We start from the raw sequence: 24465 nt of genomic DNA, 5'->3' as shown, positions 1-24465 counted from the left end.
ATTCTTCTGGGGAAGGTTAGTTTCTTAATCATGTAATTTTTGAGCAGCTAAACAACGTTGGAAGGAAACTCCCACGGCACCTAGAAAAGTGCAAAATCTTAGCTGTGCCGTGAGCTCATGCACCTGAGAGGTTAACCCTGTGATTCTCTGTCCACAGATCTTCCAGGACCTTCGAAGTGTTTCCAGCATTTAGTCAACAATTCCAGATGCAGTATCTGCTGCATTTTGCTTTTTATGTTAACGCAGTGTCCCCGCTTGTATTAACAAAAGCCAAAAATAAATTGTAGCTACCAGAAAATGGAATTTGTTAACTCGGTGTGCATTGGTGGTTCAGGGGTAGAATTCTCGCCTGCCACGCGGGGGACCCGGGTTCGATTCCCGGCCAATGCAGGTTAACCTTTTAAACAAGTCATTTCATGGCAAACACATCACTTGAGCATAAATAATATATTAGCTGTATCTGTGCAACTGGATCAAGGGTATGAATGTTCTGCTCCTCTTCCTGTGCAACAGTTTTCAGGGGCTGAATGGCATCCTGTTCCTGTGTAACAGGCTCGATTCTTACTCTGACAGACATTACATTGCTCACTTCCTCATTAGTGTAGTTGTGAGTATCCCCACCTGTCACGCGGGAGACCGGGGTGAAATTCCCCGACGGGGAGGAATTTTAACATCCCCAATTTTAAACCTTTGGGCAGCACCTTAACGTGCTCCTTGGAAAAGATCAACAGCGAAAAATTGAACCTAAAATAATTTTAAACGGTGAGGAACTGTATAAAACCTCCTGCATCAATTCCTCGTTAGCATAGTGTTCTCCTTCTGGCTGTCTTTTGTGCGGGGCACTGCGGAACGAGAGAGGACAGGGAAATGCAGATAACAGTGGGAGAAAGCACGTCTGATCTTTCAAGGGGACAGCACAGGCACGATTGGCCGAATGGCCTCACACTGTACTGCAAGCGTCCATGAATCATAAGGATATCTGAACATACCCACACAAAGTGAGCACACATCTGTGTTCGTGTTTGAGTCTTTGTCTCAAGCAGTGCATTACTATTTCCTCTGTGTTGTCCTTGATATTTTGGTGCTGATTATTCAATATCCCGACGGCTTTTCTCTGACTGTGTATCACTGAGAAAAGCACAGAAGCAAATAGATTTCAGTTGGACGCCTACCCGCAATTGATGCTGTGGTTTCTTGAACATGTCGTTTGTGATCTCGCCTAAAAAATGTCATCTTGTACGAAAAGTTTGCCTGGCGCGAAAGTGACCTGAATTTCAAAGCAGCAAGGAGGAAAGACTGCATTGTTCTGCTTGCTGGCAGGATGCTTTCTATAGCTTCCCTGGTGGTCTAATGGTTAGGATTCGGCGCTTTCACCGCCGCGGCCCGGGTTCGATTCCCGGTCAGGGAACCAGTGCTTTTTCTGGCTGTTTGAAATGCCAGCAATCAAAGCACCCGCGCGAAACAATGCTTGCGCCTCATCAACCTTTCAACTTTCCACGCTGCTGTTGCCTCAACAGTCAGCAGCGCAACATTCGGTACCGAGGTGCAACATTCACTTCCTTGCCTTCTTTAACATGCCTGTTGTTTCAAAGTCAGCAGGAAATGACATTGGGACCAAGACACCTCAAATGCCCACATTTATGTGTACCTCACAGTGTCAGAACAGTCACGGTTATTATCCGCCTTCCATGTATTATTTTGCCGACTGCATCTCCCGAACAAACTTAGCTGATCACAGCACGGCTATCAGTCAACTCATTGCCAGTGTGAAAAATGCCGTGTGCAAGACTCGAATGACAGAGTACCTGGGCCGTGATAACTTATCCTGATATTCAGGAGGCCTTAACATTCGCTGCATAAGACAATTCTACCTCTGGTTACCATCCCTTCTGCCATTGGAAAGCGTTTGTTTTTATTTCCTCTGTCAAAAGCCATTGTAATTTTGCAAGCCTTTATTAAATTTCCTCTTAGCCTCCAGAGGAAAGCAATTCCAGCTTGTCCACACCATCAACATAATTGAAGTCGCTTGTCCCTCGGGCCACACTGTAAGACGTCAGACGAGTTCTGTATGTCGGGGAGTCAAGGGTTTTGGGGAGCGGGCGGAAAAGTTGCGTTGTGTCGAATATCTCATCAGCCACGAACTTATTAAATGGCGGGGCTCGAGGGGCCGAATGGCCCAATCCTGCTCCTATTTATTCTTTTGGGGAAGGTTAGTTTCTTAATTATGTAATTTTTGAGCAGCTAAACAACGTTGGAAGGAAACTCCCACGGCACCTAGTAAAGTGCAAAATCTTAGCTCTGCCGTGAGCTCATGCACCTGAGAGGTTAACCCTGTGATTCTCTGTCCACAGATCTTCCAGGACCTTCGAAGTGTTTCCAGCATTTAGTCAACAATTCCAGATGCAGTATCTGCTGCATTTTGCTTTTTATGTTAACGCAGTGTCCCCGCTTGTATTAACAAAAGCCAAAAATAAATTGTAGCTACCAGAAAATGGAATTTGTTAACTCGGCGTGCATTGGTGGTTCAGGGGTAGAATTCTTGCCTGCCACGCGGGGGAACCGTGTTCGATTCCCGGCCAATGCAGGTTAACCTTTTAAACAATTCATTTCATAGCAAACACATCACTTGAGCATAAATAATATATTAGCTATATCTGTGCAACTGGATCAAGGGTATGAATGTTCTGCTCCTCTTCCTGTGCAACAGTTTTTAGGGGCTGAATGGCATCCTGTTCCTGTGTAATAGGCTCGATTCTTACTCTGACAGACATTACATTGCTCACTTCCTCGTTAGTGTAGTTGGGAGTATCCCCACCTGTCACGCGGGAGACCGGGGTGAAATTCCCCGACGGGGAGGAATTTTAACATCCCCAATTTTAAACCTTTGGGCAGCACTTTAACGTGCTCCTTGGAAAAGATCAACAGCGAAAAATTGAACCTAAAATAATTTTAAACGGTGAGGAACTGTATAAAAACCTCCTGCATCAATTCCTCGTTAGCATAGTGTTCTCCTTCTGGTTGTCTTTTGTGCGGGGCACTGCGGAACGAGAGAGGACAGGGAAATGCAGATAACAGCGGGAGAAAGCACGTCTGATCTTTCAAGGGGACAGCACTGGCACGATTGGCCGAATGGCCTCACACTGTACTGCAAGCGTCCATGAATCATATGGATATCTGAGACATACCCACACAAAGTGAGCACACATCTGTGTTCGTGTTTGAGTCTTTGTCTCAAGCAGTGCATTACTATTTCCTGTGTGTTGTCCTTGATATTTTGGTGCTGATTATTCAATATCCCGACGGCTTTTCTCTGACTGTGTATCACTGAGAAAAGCACAGAAGCAAATAGATTTCAGTTGGACGCCTACCCGCAATTGATGCTGTGGTTTCTTGAACATGTCGTTTGTGATCTCGCCTAAAAAATGTCATCTTGTACGAAAAGTTTGCCTGGCGCGAAAGTGACCTGAATTTCAAAGCAGCAAGGAGGAAAGACTGCATTGTTCTGCTTGCTGGCAGGATGCTTTCTATAGCTTCCCTGGTGGTCTAATGGTTAGGATTCGGCGCTTTCACCGCCGCGGCCCGGGTTCGATTCCCGGTCAGGGAACCAGTGCTTTTTCTGGCTGTTTGAAATGCCAGCAATCAAAGCACCCGCGCGAAACAATGCTTGCGCCTCATCAACCTTTCAACTTTCCACGCTGCTGTTGCCTCAACAGTCAGCAGCGCAACATTCGGTACCGAGGTGCAACATTCACTTCCTTGCCTTCTTTAAAATGCCTGCTGTTTCAAAGTCAGCAGGAAATGACATTGGGACCAAGACACCTTAAATGCCCACATTTATGTGTACCTCACAGTGTCAGAACAGTCACGGTTATTATCCGCCTTCCATGTATTATTTTGCCGACTGCATCTCCCTAACAAACTTAGCTGATCACAGCACGGCTATCACTCAACTCATTGCCAGTGTGAAAAATGCCGTGTGCAAGACTCGAATGACAGAGTACCTGGGCCGTGATAACTTATCCTGATATGCAGGAGGCCTTAACATTCGCTGCATAAGACAATTCTACCTCTGGTTACCATCCCTTCTGCCATTGGAAAGCGTTTGTCTTTATTTCCTCTATCAAAAGCCATTTTAATTTTGCAAGCCTTTATTAAATTTCCTCTTAGCCTCCAGAGGAAAGCAATTCCAGCTTGTCCACACCATCCACATAACTGAAGTCGCTTATCCCTCGGGCCACACTGTAAGACGTCAAACGAGTTCTGTATGTCGGGGAGTCAAGGGTTATGGGGAGCGGGCGGAAAAGTTGCGTTGTGTCGAAGATCTCATCAGCCACGAACTTATTAAATGGCGGGGCTCGAGGGGCCGAATGGCCCAATCCTGCTCCTATTTATTCTTTGGGGAAGGTTAGTTTCTTAATTATGTAATTTTTGAGCAGCTAAACAACGTTGGAAGGAAACTCCCACGGCACCTAGTAAAGTGCAAAATCTTAGCTCTGCCGTGAGCTCATGCACCTGAGAGGTTAACCATGTGATTCTCTGTCCACAGATCTTCCAGATGCAGTATCTGCTGCATTTTGCTTTTTATGTTAACGCAGTGTCCCCGCTTGTATTAACAAAAGCCAAAAATAAATTGTAGCTACCAGAAAATGGAATTTGTTAACTCGGCATGCATTGGTGGTTCAGGGGTAGAATTCTCGCCTGCCACGCCGGGGACCCGGGTTCGATTCCCGGCCAATGCAGGTTCACCTTTTAAACAATTCATTTCATAGCAAACACATCACTTCAGCATAAATAATATATTAGCTGTATCTGTGCAACTGGATCAAGGGTATGAATGTTCTGCTCCTCTTCCTGTGCAACAGTTTTCAGGGGCTGAATGGCATCCTGTTCCTGTGTAACAGGCTCGATTCTTACGCTGACAGACATTACATTGCTCACTTCCTCGTTAGTGTAGTTGTGAGTATCCCCACCTGTCACGCGGGAGACCGGGGTGAAATTCCCCGACGGGGAGGAATTTTAACATCCCCAATTTTAAACCTTTGTGCAGCACCTTAACGTGCTCCTTGGAAAAGATCAACAGCGAAAAATTGAACCTAAAATAATTTCAAACGGTGAGGAACTGTATAAAAACCTCCTGCATCAATTCCTCGTTAGCATAGTGTTCTCCTTCTGGTTGTCTTTTGTGCGGGGCACTGCGGAACGAGAGAGGACAGGGAAATGCAGATAACAGCGGGAGAATGCACGTCTGATCTTTCAAGGGGAGAGCACTGGCACGATTGGCCGAATGGCCTCACACTGTACTGCAAGCGTCCATGAATCATATGGATATCTGAGACATACCCACACAAAGTGTGTTTGAGTCTTTGTCTCAAGCAGTGCATTACTATTTCCTCTGTGTTGTCCTTGATATTTTGGTGCTGATTATTCAATATCCCGACGGCTTTTCTCTGACTGTGTATCACTGAGAAAAGCACAGAAGCAAATAGATTTCAGTTGGACGCCTACCCGCAATTGATGCTGTGGTTTCTTGAACATGTCGTTTGTGATCTCGCCTAAAAAATGTCATCTTGTACGAAAAGTTTGCCTGGCGCGAAAGTGACCTGAATTTCAAAGCAGCAAGGAGGAAAGACTGCATTGTTCTGCTTGCTAGCAGGATGCTTTCTATAGCTTCCCTGGTGGTCTAGTGGTTAGAATTCGGCGCTTTCACCGCCGCGGCCCGGGTTCGATTCCCGGTCAGGGAACCAGTGCTTTTTCTGGCTGTTTGAAATGCCAGCAATCAAAGCACCCGCGCGAAACAGTGCTTGCGCCTCATCAACCTTTCAACTTTCCACGCTGCTGTTGCCTCAACAGTCAGCAGCGCAACATTCGGTACCGAGGTGCAACATTCACTTCCTTGCCTTCTTTCACATGCCTGTTGTTTCAAAGTCAGCAGGAAATGACATTGGGACCAAGACACCTTAAATGCCCACATTTATGTGTACCTCACAATGTCAGAACAGTCACGGTTATTATCCGCCTTCCATGTATTATTTTGCCGACTGCATCTCCCGAACAAACTTAGCTGATCACAGCACGGCTATCAGTCAACTCATTGCCAGTGTGAAAAATGCCGTGTGCAAGACTCGAATGACAGAGTACCTGGGCCGTGATAACTTATCCTGATATTCAGGAGGCCTTAACATTCGCTGCATAAGACAATTCTACCTCTGGTTACCATCCCTTCTGCCAATGGAAAGCGTTTGTCTTTATTTCCTCTATCAAAAGCCATTGTAATTTTGCAAGCCTTTATTAAATTTCCTGTTAGCCTCCAGAGGAAAGCAATTCCAGCTTGTCCACACCATCAACATAACTGAAGTCGCTTGTCCCTCGGGCCAAACTGTAAGACGTCAAACGAGTTCTGTATGTCGGGGAGTCAAGGGTTATGGGGAGCGGGCGGAAAAGTTCCGTTGTGTCGAAGATCTCATCAGCCACGAACTTATTAAATGGCGGGGCTCGAGGGACCGAATGGCCCAATCCTGCTCCTATTTATTCTTTTGGGGAAGGTTAGTTTCTTAATTATGTAATTTTTGAGCAGCTAAACAACGTTGGAAGGAAACTCCCACGGCACCTAGTAAAGTGCAAAATCTTAGCTCTGCCGTGAGCTCATGCACCTGAGAGGTTAACCCTGTGATTCTCTGTCCACAGATCTTCCAGGACCTTCGAAGTGTTTCCAGCATTTAGTCAACAATTCCAGATGCAGTATCTGCTGCATTTAGCTTTTTATGTTAACGCAGTGTCCCCGCTTGTATTAACAAAAGCCAAAAATAAATTGTAGCTACCAGAAAATGGAATTTGTTAACTCGGCGTGCATTGGTGGTTCAGGGGTAGAATTCTCGCCTGCCACGCGGGGGACCCGGGTTCGATTCCCGGCCAATGCAGGTTAACCTTTTAAACAATTCATTTCATAGCAAACACATCACTTGAGCATAAATAATATATTAGCTGTATCTGTGCAACTGGATCAAGGGTATGAATGTTCTGCTCCTCTTCCTGTGCAACAGTTTTCAGGGGCTGAATGGCATCCTGTTCCTTTGTAACAGGCTCGATTCTTACGCTGACAGACATTACATTGCTCACTTCCTCGTTAGTGTAGTTGTGAGTATCCCCACCTGTCACGCGGGAGACCGGGGTGAAATTCCCCGACGGGGAGGAATTTTAACATCCCCAATTTTAAACCTTTGGGCAGCACCTTAACGTGCTCCTTGGAAAAGATCAACAGCGAAAAATTGAACCTAAAATAATTTTAAACGGTGAGGAACTGTATAAAAACCTCCTGCATCAATTCCTCGTTAGCATAGTGTTCTCCTTCTGGTTGTCTTTTGTGCGGGGCACTGCGGAACGAGAGAGGACAGGGAAATGCAGATAACAGCGGGAGAATGCACGTCTGATCTTTCAAGGGGACAGCACTGGCACGATTGGCCGAATGGCCTCACACTGTACTGCAAGCGTCCATGAATCATATGGATATCTGAGACATACCCACACAAAGTGAGCACACATCTGTGTTCGTGTATGTGTTTGAGTCTTTGTCTCAAGCAGTGCATTACTATTTCCTCTGTGTTGTCCTTGATATTTTGGTGCTGATTATTCAATATCCCGACGGCTTTTCTCTGACTGTGTATCACTGAGAAAAGCACAGAAGCAAATAGATTTCAGTTGGACGCCTACCCGCAATTGATGCTGTGGTTTCTTGAACATGTCGTTTGTGATCTCGCCTAAAAAATGTCATCTTGTCCGAAAAGTTTGCCTGGCGCGAAAGTGACCTGAATTTCAAAGCAGCAAGGAGGAAAGACTGCATTGTTCTGCTTGCTGGCAGGATGCTTTCCATAGCTTCCCTGGAGGTCTAGTGGTTAGAATTCGGCGCTTTCACCGCCGCGGCCCGGGTTCGATTTCCGGTCAGCGGAACCAGTGCTTTTTCTGGCTGTTTGAAATGCCAGCAATCAAAGCACCCGCGCGAAACAATGCTTGCACCTTATCAACCCTTCAACTTTCCACGCTGCTGTTGCCTCAACAGTCAGCAGCGCAACATTCGGTACCGAGGTGCAACATTCACTTCCTTGCCTTCTTTAAAATGCCTGCTGTTTCAAAGTCAGCAGGAAATTACATTGGGACCAAGACACCTTAAATGCCCACATTTATGTGTACCTCACAGTGTCAGAACAGTCACGGTTATTATCCGCCTTCCATGTATTATTTTGCCGACTGCATCTCCCTAACAAACTTAGCTGATCACAGCACGGCTATCAGTCAACTCATTGCCAGTGTGAAAAATGCCGTGTGCAAGACTGGAATGACAGAGTACCTGGGCCGTGATAACTTATCCTGATATTCAGGAGGCCTTAACATTCGCTGCATAAGACAATTCTACCTCTGGTTACCATCCCTTCTGCCATTGGAAAGCGTTTGTCTTTATTTCCTCTATCAAAGCCATTGTAATTTTGCAAGCGTTTATTAAATTTCCTCTTAGCCTCCAGAGGAAAGCAATTCCAGCTTGTCCACACCATCAACATAACTGAAGTCGCTTGTCCCTCGGGCCACACTGTAAGACGTCAAACGAGTTCTGTATGTCGGGGAGTCAAGGGTTATGGGGAGCGGGCGGAAAAGTTGCGTTGTGTCGAAGATCTCATCAGCCACGAACTTATTAAATGGCGGGGCTCGAGGGGCCGAATGGCCCAATCCTGCTCCTATTTATTCTTTTGGGGAAGGTTAGTTTCTTAATTATGTAATTTTTGAGCAGCTAAACAACGTTGGAAGGAAACTCCCACGGCACCTAGAAAAGTGCAAAATCTTAGCTCTGCCGTGAGCTCATGCACCTGAGAGGTTAACCCTGTGATTCTCTGTCCACAGATCTTCCAGGACCTTCGAAGTGTTTCCAGCATTTCGTCAACAATTCCAGATGCAGTATCTGCTGCATTTTGCTTTTTATGTTAACGCAGTGCCCCGCTTGTATTAACAAAAGCCAAAAATAAATTGTAGCTACCAGAAAATGGAATTTGTTAACTCGGCGTGCATTGGTGGTTCAGAGGTAGAATTCTCGCCTGCCACGCGGGGGACCCGGGTTCGATTCCCGGCCAATGCAGGTTAACCTTTTAAACAATTAATTTCATGGCAAACACATCACTTGAGCATAAATAATATATTAGCTGTATCTGTGCAACTGGATCAAGGGTATGAATGTTCTGCTCCTCTTCATGTGCAACAGTTTTTAGGGGCTGAATGGCATCCTGTTCCTGTGTAACAGGCTCGATTCTTACTCTGACAGACATTACATTGCTCACTTCCTCGTCAGTGTAGTTGGGAGTATCCCCACCTGTCACGCGGGAGACCGGGGTGAAATTCCCCGACGGGGAGGAATTTTAACATCCCCAATTTTAAACCTTTGGGCAGCACCTTAACGTGCTCCTTGGAAAAGATCAACAGCGAAAAATTGAACCTAAAATAATTTTAAACGGTGAGGAACTGTATAAAAAGCTCCTGCATCAATTCCTCGTTAGCATAGTGTTCTCCTTCTGGTTGTCTTTTGTGCGGGGCACTGCGGAACGAGAGAGGACAGGGAAATGCAGATAAAAGCGGGAGAATGCACGTCTGATCTTTCAAGGGGACAGCACTGGCACGATTGGCCGAATGGCCTCACACTGTACTGCACGCCTCCATGAATCATATGGATATCTGAGACATACCCACACAAAGTGAGCACACATCTGTGTTTGAGTCTTTGTCTCAAGCAGTGCATTACTATTTCCTCTGTGTTGTCCTTGATATTTTGGTGCTGATTATTCAATATCCCGACGGCTTTTCTCTGACTGTGTATCACTGAGAAAAGCACAGAAGCAAATAGATTTCAGTTGGACGCCTACCCGCAATTGATGCTGTGGTTTCTTGAACATGTCGTTTGTGATCTCGCCTAAAAAATGTCATCTTGTCCGAAAAGTTTGCCTGGCGCGAAAGTGACCTGAATTTCAAAGCAGCAAGGAGGAAAGACTGCATTGTTCTGCTTGCTGGCAGGATGCTTTCCATAGCTTCCCTGGTGGTCTAGTGTTTAGGATTCGGCGCTTTCACCGCCGCGGCCCGGGTTCGATTCCCGGTCAGGGAACCAGTGCTTTTTCTGGCTGTTTGAAATGCCAGCAATCAAAGCACCCGCGCGAAACAATGCTTGCACCTCATCAACCTTTCAACTTTCCACGCTGCTGTTGCCTCAACAGTCAGCAGCGCAACATTCGGTACACGAGGTGCAACATTCACTTCTTTGCCTTCTGTAAAATGCCTGCTGTTTCAAAGTCAGCAGGAAATGACATTGGGAACAAGACACCTTAAATGCCCACATTTATGTGTACCTCACAGTGTCAGAACAGTCACGGTTATTATCCGCCTTCCATGTATTATTTTGCCGACTGCATCTCCCGAACAAACTTAGCTGATCACAGCACGGCTATCAGTCAACTCATTGCCAGTGTGAAAAATGCCGTGTGCAAGACTCGAATGACAGAGTACCTGGGCCGTGATAACTTATCCTGATATTCAGGAGGCCTTAACATTCGCTGCATAAGACAATTCTACCTCTGGTTACCATCCCTTCTGCCATTGGAAAGCGTTTGTTTTTATTTCCTCTATCAAAAGCCATTGTAATTTTGCAAGCCTTTATTAAATTTCCTCTTAGCCTCCAGAGGAAAGCAATTCCAGCTTGTCCATACCATCAACATAACTGAAGTCGCTTGTCCCTCGGGCCACACTGTAAGACTTCAAACGAGTTCTGTATGTCGGGGAGTCAAGGGTTATGGGGAGCGGGCGGAAAAGTTGCGTTGTGTCGAAGATCTCATCAGCCAGGAATTTATTAAATGGCGGGGCTCGAGGGGCTGAATTGCCCAATCCTGCTCCTATTGATTCTTTTTGGGGAAGGTTAGTTTCTTAATTATGTAATTTTGAGCAGCTAAACAACGTTGGAAGGAAACTCCCACGGCACCTAGAAAAGTGCAAAATCTTAGCTCTGCCGTGAGCTCATGCACCTGAGAGGTTAACCCTGTGATTCTCTGTCCACAGATCTTCCAGGACCTTCGAAGTGTTTCCAGCATTTAGTCAACAATTCCAGATGCAGTATCTGCTGCATTTTGCTTTTTATGTTAACGCAGTTTCCCGGCTTGTATTAACAAAAGCCAAAAATAAATTGTAGCTACCAGAAAATGGAATTTGTTAACTCGGTGTGCATTGGTGGTTCAGGGGTAGAATTCTCGCCTAACTCGCGGGGGACCCATGTTCGATTCCTGGCCAATGCAGGTTAACATTTTAAACAATTCATTTCATAGCAAACACATCACTTGAGCATAAATAATATATTAGCAGTATCTGTGCAACTGGATCAAGGGTATGAATGTTCGGCTCCTGTTCCTGTGCAACAGCTTTCAGGGGCTGAATGGCATCCTGTTCCTGTGTAACAGTCTGGATTCTTACTCTGACAGACATTACATTGCTCACTGTCTCGTTGTGAGTATCCCCGCCTGTCACGCGGGAGACCGGGGTGAAATTCCCCGACGGGAAGGAATTTTAACATCCCCAATTTTAAACGTTTTGGCAGCACCTTAAAGCGCTCCTTGGAAAAGATCAACAGCGAAAGATTGAACCTAAAATAATTTTAAACGGTGAGGAACTGTATAAAAAGCTCCTACATCAATTCCTCGTTAGCATCGTGTTCTCCTTCTGTTTGTCTTTTGTGCGGGGCACTGCGGAACGAGAGAGGACAGGGAAATGCAGATAACAGCGGGAGAAAGCACGTCTGATCTTTCAAGTGGACAGCACTGGCACGATTGGCCGAATGGCCTCACACTGTACTGCACGCCTCCATGAATCATATGGATATCTGAGACATACTCACACAAAGTGAGCACACATCTGTGTTTGTGTCTTTGTCTCAAGCATTACTGTGCATTACTGTTTCCTCTGTATTGTCCTTGATATTTTGGTGCTGATTATTCAATATCCCGACGGCTTATCTCTGAGAAAAGCACAGAAGCAAATAGATTTCAGGTGGACGCCTACACGCACTTGATGCTGTGGTTTCCTGAACATGTCCTTTGTGATCTCGCCTAAAAAATGTCATCTTGTACGAAAAGTTTGCCTGGCGTGAAAATGACCTGAATTTCAAAGCAGCAAGGAGGAAAGACTGCCTTGTTCTGCTTGCTGGCAGGACGCTTTTCGCAGCTTCCCTGGTGGTCTAGTGGATAGGATTCGGCGCTTTCACCGCCGCGGCCCGGGTTCGATTCCCGGTCAGAGAACTAGTGCGTTTTTTGGCTGATTGATATGCCAGCAATTAAAGCACCCGCGCGAAACCATGCTTGCACCTCGTCAACCTTTCAACTTTCCACGCTGCTGTTGCCTCAACAGTCAGCAGCGCAACATTCGGTACACGAGGTGCAACATTCACTTCTTTGCCTTCTGTAAAATGCCTGCTGTTTCAAAGTCAGCAGGAAATGACATTGGGAACAAGACACCTTAAATGCCCACATTTATGTGTACCTCACAGTGTCAGAACAGTCACGGTTATTATCCACCTTCCATGTATTATTTTGCCGACTGCATCTCCCTAAAAAACTTAGCTGTTCACAGCACGGCTATCAGTCAACTCATTGCCAGTGTGAAGAATGCCACATTAGCTACGTGTGCAAGACTCGAATGACAGAGTACCTGGGCCGTGATAACTTATCCTGATATTCATGAGGACTTAACATTCGCTGCAGAAGACAATTCTACCTCTGATTACCATCCCTCCTGCCGTAGGAAAGCGTTTGTCTTTATTTCGTCTATCAAAATCCATTTTAATTTTGCAAGCCTTTATTAAATTTACTCTTAGCCTCCAGAGGAAAGCAATTCCAGCTTGTCCACACCATCAACATAACTGAAGTCGCTTGTCCCTCGGGCCACACTGTAAGACGTCAAACCAGTTCTGTATGTCGGGGAGTCAAGAGTTATGGGGAGCGGGCGGAAAAGTTGCGTTGTCTCGAAGATCTCATCAGGCACGAAATTATTAAATGGCGGGGCTCGAGGGGCTGAATGGCCCAATCCTGCTCCTATTTATTCTTTTGGGGAAGGTTCGTTTCTTAATTATGTAATTTTTGAGCAGCTAAACAACGTTGGAAGGAAACTCCCACCGCACCTAGAAAAGTGCAAAATCTTAGCTCTGCCGTGAGCTCATGCACCTGAGAGGTTAACCCTGTGATTCTCTATCCACAGATCTTCCAGGACCTTCGAAGTGTTTCCAGCATTTAGTCAACAATTCCAGATGCAGTACCTGCTGCATTTTGCTTTATATGTTAACGCAGTGTCCCCGCTTGTATTAACAAAAGCCAAAAATAAATTGTAGCTAACAGAAAATGGAATTTGCTAACTCGGCGTGCATTGGTGGTTCAGGGGTAGAATTCTCGCCTCTCACGCGAGTGACCCGGGTTCGATTCCCGGCCAATGCAGGTTAACATTTTAAACAATTCATTTCATAGCAAACACATCACTTGAGCATAAATAAAATATTAGCTGTATCTGTGCAACTGGATCAAGGGTATGAATGTTCTGCTCCTGTTCCTGTGCAACAGCTTTCAGGGGCTGAATGGCATCCTGTTCCTGTGTAACAGGCTCGATTCTTACTCTGAAAGACATTACATTGCTCACTTCCTCGTTAGTCTCGTTGTGAGTATCCCTACCTGTCACGCGGGAGACCGGGGTGAAAATCCCCGACGGGAAGGAATTTTAACATCCCCAATTTTAAACGTTTTGGCAGCACCTTAAAGCGCTCCTTGGAAAAGATCAACAGCGAAAGATTGAACCTAAAATAATTTTAAACGGTGAGGAACTGTATAAAAACCTCCTGCATCAATTCCTCGTTAGCATAGTGTTCTCCTTCTGTTTGTCTTTTGTGCGGGGCACTGCGGAACGAGAGAGGACAGGGAAATGCAAATAACAGCGGGAGAAAGCACGTCTGATCTTTCAAGTGGACAGCACTGGCACGATTGGCCGAATGGCCTCACACTGTACTGCACGCCTCCATGAATCATATGGATATCTGAGACATACTCACACAAGGTGAGCACACATCTGTGTTCGTGTTTGTGTCTTTGTCTCAAGCAGTGCATTACTGTTTCCTCTGTATTGTCCTTGATATTTTGGTGCTGATTATTCAATATCCCGACGGCTTTTCTCTGACTGTGTATCTCTGAGAAAAGCACAGAAGCAAATAGATTTCAGGTGGACGCCTACACGCACTTGATGCTGTGGTTTCCTGAACATGTCCTTTGTGATCTCGCCTAAAAAATGTCATCTTGTACGAAAAGTTTGCCTGGCGTGAAAATGACCTGAATTTCAAAGCAGCAAGGAGGAAAGACTGCCTTGTTCTGCTTGCTGGCAGAACGCTTTTCGCAGCTTCCCTGGTGGTCTCGTGGATAAGATTCGGCGCTTTCATCGCCGCGGCCCGTGTTCGATTCCCGGTCAGTGGAATCAGTGCGTTTTCTGGCTGTTTGAAATGCCAGCAATCAAAGCACCCGCGCGAAGCAATGCTTGCACCTCACCAACCTTTCAATTTTCCACACCGCTGCTGTTGCCTCAACAGTCAGCAGCGCATCATTCGGTACCGAGGTGCAGCATTCGCTTCCTTGCCTTCTATAAAATGCCTGCTGTTTCAAAGTCAGCAGGAAATGACGTTGGGAACAAGACACTTTAAATGCCCACATTTATGTGTACCTCACAGTGTCAGAACAGTCACGGTTATTATCCGTCTTCCATGTATTATTTTGCCGACTGCATCTCCCTAACAAACTTAGCTGATCACAGCACGGCTATCAGTCAACTCATTGCCAGTGTGAAAAATGCCACATTAGCAACGTGTGCAAGACTCGAATGACAGAGTAACTGGGCCGTGATAACTTATCCTGATATTCATGAGGCCTTAACATTCGCTGCATAAGACAATTCTACCTCTGGTTACCATCCCTCCTGCCATTGGAAAGCGTTTGTCTTTATTTCCTCTATCAAAACCCATTGTAATTTTGCAAGCCTCTATTAAATTTCCTTTTAGCCTCCAGAGGAAAGCAATCCCAGCTTCTCCACACTATCCCTCGGGCCACACTGTAAGACGTCAAACGGGGTCTGATAGACATATATTTCAGGTACAGGGGAGTCAAAGGTTATGGGGAACGGGCGGCAAAGTTGCGTTGTGTCGAAGATCTCATCAGCCACGAACTTATTAAATGGCGGGCTCGAGGGGCCGAATGGCTCAATCCTGCTCCTATTTATTCTTTTGGGGAAGGTTAGTTTCTTAATTATGTAATTTTTGAGCAGCTAAACAACGTTGGAAGGAAACTCCCACGGGACGTAGAAAAGTGCAAAATCTTAGCTCTGCCGAGAGCTCATGCACCTGAGAGGTTAACCCTGTGTTTCTCTGTCCACAGATCTTCCAGGACCTTCGAAGTGTTTCCAGCATTTAATCAACAATTCCAGATGCAGTATCTGCTGCATATTGCTTTTTATGTTAACGCAGTGTCCCCGCTTGTATTAACAGAAGTCAAAAATAAATTGTAGCTACCAGAAAATAGAATCGATTAAGTCGGCGTGCATTGGTGGTTCAGGAGTAGAATTCTCGCCTGCCACGCGGGTAAACCCGGGTTCGATTCCCGGCCAATGCAGGCTAATTTTTTTAACAATTCATTTCATAGCAAACACAACACATGAGCATAAATAATTTATTAGCTGTACCTGTGCAAGTGGATTAAGGGTATGAATGTTCTGCTCCTGTTCCTGTGCAACAGCTTTGAGGGGCTGAATGGCATCCTGTTCCTGTGTAACAGGCTCGATTCTTACTCTGACAGACATTGCATTGCTCACTTCCTCGTTAGTCTCGTTGTGAGTATCCCCGCCTGTCACGCGGGAGACCGGAGTGAAATTCCCCGGCGGGAAGGAATTTTAACATCCCCAATTTTAAACGTTTTGGCAGCACCTTAAAGCGCTCCTTGGAAAAGATCAACAGCGAAAGTTTGAACCTAAAATAATTTTAAACGGTGAGGAACTGTATAAAAACCTCCTGCATCAATTCCTCGTTAGCATAGTGTTCTCCTTCTGTTTGTCTTTTGTGCGGGGCACTGCGGAACGAGAGAGGACAGGGAAATGCAGATAACAGCGGGAGAAAGCACGTCTGATCTTTCAAGTGGACAGCACTGGCACGATTAGCCGAATGCCCTCACATTGTACTGCACGCCTCCATGAATCATATGGATATCTGAGACATACTCACACAAAGTGAGCACACATCTGTGTTCGTGCATGTGTTTGAGTCTTTGTCTTAAGCAGTGCACTACTGTTTCCTCTGTATTGTCCTTGATATTTTGGTGCTGATTATTCAATATCCCGACGGCTTTTCTCTGACTGTGTATCTCTGAGAAAAGCACAGAAGCAAATAGATTTCAGGTGGACGCCTACACGCACTTGATGCTGTGGTTTCCTGGACATGTCCTTTGTGATCTCGCCTAAAAAATGTCATCTTGTACGAAAAATTTGCCTGGCGTGAAAGTGACCTGAATTTCAAAGCAGCAAGGAGGGAAGACTGCCTTGTTCTGCTTGCTGGCCGGACGCTTTTCGCAGCTTCACTGGTGGACTAGTGGATAGGATTCGGCGCTTTCACCGCTGCGGCCCGGGTTCGATTCCCGGTCAAAGAACCAGTGCGTTTTCTGGCTGTTTGAAATGCCAGCAATCAAAGCACTCCCGCGAAACAATGCTAGCACCTCATCAACCTTTCAATTTTCCACACCGCTGCTGTTGCTTCAACAGTCAGCAGCACATCATTCGGTACCGAGGTGCAGCATTCACTTCCTTGCCTTCTTTCACATGCCTGTTGTTTCAAAGTCAGCAGGAAATGACATTGGGACCAAGACACCTTAAATGCCCACATTTATGTGTACCTCACAGTGTCAGAACAGTCACGGTTATTATCCGCCTTCCATGTATTATTTTGCCGACTGCATCTCCCGAACAAACTTAGCTGATCACAGCACGGCTATCAGTCAACTCATTGCCAGTGTGAAAAATGCCGTGTGCAAGACTCGAATGACAGAGTACCTGGGCCGTGATAACTTATCCTGATATTCAGGAGGCCTTAACATTCGCTGCATAAGACAATTCTACCTCTGGTTACCATCCCTTCTGCCATTGGAAAGCGTTTGTTTTTATTTCCTCTATCAAAAGCCATTGTAATTTTGCAAGCCTTTATTAAAATTCCTCTTAGCCTCCAGAGGAAAGCAATTCCAGCTTGTCCACACCATCAACATAACTGAAGTCACTTGTCCCTCGGGCCACACTGTAAGACGTCAGACGAGTTCTGTATGTCGGGGAGTCAAGGGTTATGGGGAGCGGGCGGAAAAGTTGCGTTGTGTCGAAGATCTCATCAGCCACGAACTTATTAAATGGCGGGGCTCGAGGGGCCGAATGGCCCAATCCTGCTCCTATTTATTCTTTTGGGGAAGGTTAGTTTCTTAATTATGTAATTTTTGAGCAGCTAAACAACGTTGGAAGGAAACTCCCACGGCACCTAGTAAAGTGCAAAATCTTAGCTCTGCCGTGAGCTCATGCACCTGAGAGGTTAACCCTGTGATTCTCTGTCCACAGATCTTCCAGATGCAGTATCTGCTGCATTTTGCTTTTTATGTTAACGCAGTGTCCCCGCTTGTATTAACAAAAGCCAAAAATAAATTGTAGCTACCAGAAAATGGAATTTGTTAACTCGGCGTGCATTGGTGGTTCAGAGGTAGAATTCTCGCCTGCCACGCGGGGGACCCGGGTTCGATTCCCGGCCAGTGCAGGTTAACCTTTTAAACAATTCATTTCATAGCAAACACATCACTTGAGCATAAATAATATATTAGCTGTATCTGTGCAACTGGATCAAGGGTATGAATGTTCTGCTCCTCTTCCTGTGCAACAGTTTTCAGGGGCTGAATGGCATCCTGTTCCTGTGTAACAGGCTCGATTCTTACGCTGACAGACATTACATTGCTCACTTCCTCGTGAGTGTAGTTGTGAGTATCCCCACCTGTCACGCGGGAGACCGGGGTGAAATTCCCCGACGGGGAGGAATTTTAACATCCCCAATTTTAAACCTTTGGGCAGCACCTTAACGTGCTCCTTGGAAAAGATCAACAGCGAAAAATTGAAATAAAATAATTTCAAACGGTGAGGAACTGTATAAAAACCTCCTGCATCAATTCCTCGTTAGCATAGTGTTCTCCTTCTGGTTGTCTTTTGTGCGGGGCACTGCGGAACGAGAGAGGACAGGGAAATGCAGATAACAGCGGGAGAATGCACGTCTGATCTTTCAAGGGGACAGCACTGGCACGATTGGCCGAATGGCCTCACACTGTACTGCAAGCGTCCATGAATCATATGGATATCTGAGACATACCCACACAAAGTGTGTTTGAGTCTTTGTCTCAAGCAGTGCATTACTATTTCCTCTGTGTTGTCCTTGATATTTTGGTGCTGATTATTCAATATCCCGACGGCTTTTCTCTGACTGTGTATCACTGAGAAAAGCACAGAAGCAAATAGATTTCAGTTGGACGCCTACCCGCAATTGATGCTGTGGTTTCTTGAACATGTCGTTTGTGATCTCGCCTAAAAAATGTCATCTTGTACGAAAAGTTTGCCTGGCGCGAAAGTGACCTGAATTTCAAAGCAGCAAGGAGGAAAGACTGCATTGTTCTGCTTGCTGGCAGGATGCTTTCCATAGCTTCCCTGGAGGTCTAGTGGTTAGGATTCGGCGCTTTCACCGCCGCGGCCCGGGTTCGATTTCCGGTCAGCAGAACCAGTGCTTTTTCTGGCTGTTTGAAATGCCAGCAATCAAAGCACCCGCGCGAAACAATGCTTGCACCTCATCAACCTTTCAACTTTCCACGCTGCTGTTGCCTCAACAATCAGCAGCGCAACATTCGGTACCGAGGTGCAACATTCACTTCCTTGCCTTCTTTAAAATGCCTGCTGTTTCAAAGTCAGCAGGAAATGACATTGGGACCAAGACACCTTAAATGCCCACATTTATGTGTACCTCACAATGTCAGAACAGTCACGGTTATTATCCGCCTTCCATGTATTATTTTGCCGACTGCATCTCCCGAACAAACTTAGCTGATCACAGCACGGCTATCAGTCAACTCATTGCCAGTGTGAAAAATGCCGTGTGCAAGACTCGAATGACAGAGTACCTGGGCCGTGATAACTTATCCTGATATTCAGGAGGCCTTAACATTCGCTGCATAAGACAATTCTACCTCTGGTTACCATCCCTTCTGCCAATGGAAAGCGTTTGTCTTTATTTCCTCTATCAAAAGCCATTGTAATTTTGCAAGCCTTTATTAAATTTCCTCTTAGCCTCCAGAGGAAAGCAATTCCAGCTTGTCCACACCATCAACATAACTGAAGTCGCTTGTCCCTCGGGCCAAACTGTAAGACGTCAAACGAGTTCTGTATGTCGGGGAGTCAAGGGTTATGGGGAGCGGGCGGAAAAGTTCCGTTGTGTCGAAGATCTCATCAGCCACGAACTTATTAAATGGCGGGGCTCGAGGGACCGAATGGCCCAATCCTGCTCCTATTTATTCTTTTGGGGAAGGTTAGTTTCTTAATTATGTAATTTTTGAGCAGCTAAACAACGTTGGAAGGAAACTCCCACGGCACCTAGTAAAGTGCAAAATCTTAGCTCTGCCGTGAGCTCATGCACCTGAGAGGTTAACCCTGTGATTCTCTGTCCACAGATCTTCCAGATGCAGTATCTGCTGCATTTTGCTTTTTATGTTAACGCAGTGTCCCCGCTTGTATTAACAAAAGCCAAAAATAAATTGTAGCTACCAGAAAATAGAATCGATTAAGTCGGCGTGCATTGGTGGTTCAGGAGTAGAATTCTCGCCTGCCACGCGGGTAAACCCGGGTTCGATTCCCGGCCAATGCAGGCTAATTTTTTTAACAATTCATTTCATAGCAAACACAACACATGAGCATAAATAATTTATTAGCTGTACCTGTGCAAGTGGATTAAGGGTATGAATGTTCTGCTCCTGTTCCTGTGCAACAGCTTTGAGGGGCTGAATGGCATCCTGTTCCTGTGTAACAGGCTCGATTCTTACTCTGACAGACATTGCATTGCTCACTTCCTCGTTAGTCTCGTTGTGAGTATCCCCGCCTGTCACGCGGGAGACCGGAGTGAAATTCCCCGGCGGGAAGGAATTTTAACATCCCCAATTTTAAACGTTTTGGCAGCACCTTAAAGCGCTCCTTGGAAAAGATCAACAGCGAAAGTTTGAACCTAAAATAATTTTAAACGGTGAGGAACTGTATAAAAACCTCCTGCATCAATTCCTCGTTAGCATAGTGTTCTCCTTCTGTTTGTCTTTTGTGCGGGGCACTGCGGAACGAGAGAGGACAGGGAAATGCAGATAACAGCGGGAGAAAGCACGTCTGATCTTTCAAGTGGACAGCACTGGCACGATTAGCCGAATGCCCTCACATTGTACTGCACGCCTCCATGAATCATATGGATATCTGAGACATACTCACACAAAGTGAGCACACATCTGTGTTCGTGCATGTGTTTGAGTCTTTGTCTTAAGCAGTGCACTACTGTTTCCTCTGGATTGTCCTTGATATTTTGGTGCTGATTATTCAATATCCCGACGGCTTTTCTCTGACTGTGTATCTCTGAGAAAAGCACAGAAGCAAATAGATTTCAGGTGGACGCCTACACGCACTTGATGCTGTGGTTTCCTGGACATGTCCTTTGTGATCTCGCCTAAAAAATGTCATCTTGTACGAAAAATTTGCCTGGCGTGAAAGTGACCTGAATTTCAAAGCAGCAAGGAGGGAAGACTGCCTTGTTCTGCTTGCTGGCCGGACGCTTTTCGCAGCTTCACTGGTGGACTAGTGGATAGGATTCGGCGCTTTCACCGCTGCGGCCCGGGTTCGATTCCCGGTCAAAGAACCAGTGCGTTTTCTGGCTGTTTGAAATGCCAGCAATCAAAGCACCCCCGCGAAACAATGCTAGCACCTCATCAACCTTTCAATTTTCCACACCGCTGCTGTTGCTTCAACAGTCAGCAGCACATCATTCGGTACCGAGGTGCAGCATTCGCTTCCTTGCCTTCGAAAAATGCCTGCTGTTTCAAAGTCAGCAGGAAATGACGTTGGGAACAAGACACTTTAAATGCCCACATTTATGTGTACCTCACAGTGTCAGAACAGTCACGGTTATTATCCGTCTTCCATGTATTATTTTGCCGACTGCATCTCCCGAACAAACTTAGTTGATCACAGCACGGCTATCAGTCAACTCATTGCCAGTGTGAAAAATGCCACATTAGCAACCTTTGCAAGACTCGAATGGCAGAGTAACTGGGTCGTGATAACTTATCCTGATATTCATGAGGCCTTAACATTCGCTGCATAAGACAATTCTACCTCTGGTTACCATCCCTCCTGCCATTGGAAGCGTTTGTCTTTATTTCCTCTATCAAAACCCATTTTAATTTTGCAAGCCTCTATTAAATTTCCTCTTAGCCTCCAGAGGAAAGCAATCCCAGCTTCTCCACACTATCAACATAACTGAAGTCGCTTGTGCCTCGGGCCACACTGTAAGACGTCAAACGGGTTCTGTATGTCTGATAGACATATATTTCAGCTAAAGTGGAGTCAAGTGTTATGGGGAGCGGGCGGCAAAGTTGCGTTGTGTCGAAGATCTCATCAGCCACGAACTTATTAAATGGCGGTGCTCGAGGGGCCGATTGGTCCAATCCTGCGCCTATTTATTCTTTTGGGGGAGGTTAGTTTCTTAATTATGTAATTTTTGAGCAGCTAAACAACGTTGGAAGGAAACTCCCACGGGACTTAGAAAAGTGCAAAATCTAATTTCTGCCTAGAGCTCATGCACCTGAGAGGTTAACCCTGTGTTTCTCTGTCCACAGATCTTCCAGGACATTCGAAGTGTTTCCAGCATTTAATCAACAATTCCAGATGCAGTGTCTGCAGCATATTGCTTTTTATGTTAACGCAGTGTCCCCGCTTGTATTAACAAAAGTCAAAAATAAATTATCGCTTCCAGAAAATGGAATCTGTTATGTCGGCGTGCATTGGCCTTTCTCGGGGTAGAATTCTCGCCTGCCACGCGTGAGACACTGGTTCGATTCCCGGCCAATGCAGGCTAAATTTTTTAACAATTCATTTCATAGCAAACACATCACATGAGCATAAATAATTTATTAGCTGTACCTTTGCAAGTGGATCAAGGGTATGAATGTTCTGCTCCTGTTCCTGTGCAACAGCTTTGAGGGGCTGCAATGGCATCCTGTTCCTGTGTAACTGGCTCGATTCTTACTCTGACAGACATTACATTGCTCACTTCCTCGTTAGTATAGTTGTGAGTATCCCCGCCTGTCACGCGGTAGACCGGGGTGAAATTCCCCGACGGGGAGGAATTTTAACATCCCCAATTTTAAACCTTTGGGCAGCACCTTAAAGCGCTCCTTGGAAAAGATCAACAGCGAAAAATTGAACCTAAAAGAATTTGAAACGGTCAGGAACTGTATAAAAACCTCCTGCATCAATTCCTCGTTAGCATAGTGGATTACTGTTTCATCTGTATTGTCCTTGATATTTTGGTGCTGAGTATTCAATATCCCGACGGCTTTTCTCTGACTGTGTATCTCTGAGAAAAGCACAAAAGCAAATAGATTTCAGGTGGACGCCTGCACGCACTTGATGCTGTGGTTTCTTGAACATGTCCTTTGTGATCTCGCCTAAAAAATGTCATCTTGTCCGAAAAGTTTGCCTGGCGTGAAAGTGACCTGAATTTCAAAGCAGCAAGGAGGAAAGACTGCCTTGTTCTGCTTGCTGGCAGGATGCTTCCCGCAGCTTCCCTGGTGGTTCGGATTCGGCGCTTTTACCGCCGCGGCCCGGGTTCGATTCCCGGTCAGGAAACCAGTGCGTTTTCTGGCTGTTTGAAATGACAGCAATCAAAGCACCCGCGCGAAACAATGCTTGCACCTCATCAACCTTTCAATTTTCCACACCGCTGCTGTTGCCTCAACAGTCAGCAGCGCATCATTCGATACCGAGGTGCAGCATTCGCTTCCTTGCCTTCCGGAAAATGCCTGCTCTTTCAAAGTCAGCAGGAAATGACATTAGGAACAAGACACTTTAAATGCCCACATTTATGTGTGATGCGCTATCAATTACTCATAAAAGACGGAGATTTAGGAGAGTAACTAAAGGCTTTTATTAGCAAAGAACAAAGCATGCCTCTCGTGCTTGACTGGGTTCCAAGAAGGCAGGGGGCTGCAGGTCAATCACCTTTATACCTGGGCCTGTGGGTGGAGCCAGCCGAGACATGTTGAGGCATGCATAGGTACAACAGTTTGCAACAACAGCAACAACAGTGAATAACAATAATAGTGGTTTACCACATTCACCCCTTGTTTAAAATTGAGTCCGGCGGGGTGAAGTGTACTAAAGGTTCGTGTAAGTAAGTCTATCAGGTGGCCTTGTATGCCGTCCTGAACGTCGTGGTGGCGGCGGTGATGGTGCAGCATCCAACGTTGAATCTGGCGTCTCATTGAGTGGTTGGGTGGTCAATGACGTGTCCTAGGGCTGCGGCATGCCGTCTAGCGGGGTTGGGTTGTGGGTAGTGGTGGATGGCAATGGTAGTGTTTCAGGGGCACCCGAAGGTGCGAGGTCTCGTATGCAGACTGTGTCCTCCCGCCCGTCCTGGTACACCATGTAAGCATACTGAGGGTTGGCATGGAGGAGGCTCACCCTCTCGACTAGGGGGTCCGTCTTATGGGACCTCATGTGCTTCCACAGTAGGATGGGTCCTGGAGAAGTCAGCCATGTCGGTAACGAGATCACCGATGTGGACTTCCTGGGGAAGGAGAACATTCTCTCATGAGGGGTAGCATTGGTGGCTGTACAGAGCAGTGACCGAATGGAATGGAGCGCCGCAGGGAGGACTTCCTGCCAGCGAGAGGTCGGAAGGCCCTTAGATTTCAAGTTTAAAAGGAATGCCTTCCAGACCGTCGCATTCTTCCTTTCCACCTGGCCATTCCCCCGGGGGATGTAGCTGGTGGTCCTGCTTGTAGCGATACCTCTCGAGAGCAGGTACTGCCGGAGTTCGTCGCTCATAAAGGATGAGCCCCTGTCGCTATGAATACAGCTGGGGAAAGCGAACAATGCGAAGAGTAGTTCAGACATTTAATGACCGTGGTACTGGTCAAGTCTGAGCAAGGGATGGGAAACGGGAGTACTCATCAATTATGTTGAGGAAGTACACATTGCGGTCGGAGGAGGGGAGGGGCCCTATAAAATCGACGCTCAGCCTTTCAAAGGGGCGCGTGGCTTTGATCAGGCTTGCTCTGTCTGGCCTATAAA

At 46.2% G+C, this 24465-nt stretch overlaps 3 non-coding genes across 3 annotated transcripts; all 3 read left to right on the top strand.

Moving 5' to 3' along the window:
• The first annotated feature begins 1336 nt into the window (after positions 1-1336).
• Positions 1337-1408, top strand: trnae-uuc (transfer RNA glutamic acid (anticodon UUC)). The gene has a single exon. It is a non-coding gene; the product is annotated as a tRNA-Glu (tRNA).
• A 2124-nt stretch (positions 1409-3532) lies between these two features.
• On the top strand, positions 3533-3604 carry trnae-uuc (transfer RNA glutamic acid (anticodon UUC)). Its single transcript has one exon. It is a non-coding gene; the product is annotated as a tRNA-Glu (tRNA).
• A 9818-nt stretch (positions 3605-13422) lies between these two features.
• On the top strand, positions 13423-13493 carry trnae-cuc (transfer RNA glutamic acid (anticodon CUC)). Its single transcript has one exon. It is a non-coding gene; the product is annotated as a tRNA-Glu (tRNA).
• Positions 13494-24465: the final 10972 nt, after the last annotated feature.

This window comes from Somniosus microcephalus, unplaced genomic scaffold, assembly GCF_052327205.1.
Source record: "Somniosus microcephalus isolate GS21.2 unplaced genomic scaffold, FLI_Smic_1.0 unresolved_chr8, whole genome shotgun sequence".
NCBI classification, from domain to species: domain Eukaryota; kingdom Metazoa; phylum Chordata; class Chondrichthyes; order Squaliformes; family Somniosidae; genus Somniosus; species Somniosus microcephalus.
Note: the sequence above shows the minus strand (reverse complement) of the source record. Positions and strands in the feature narration are given on the sequence as shown.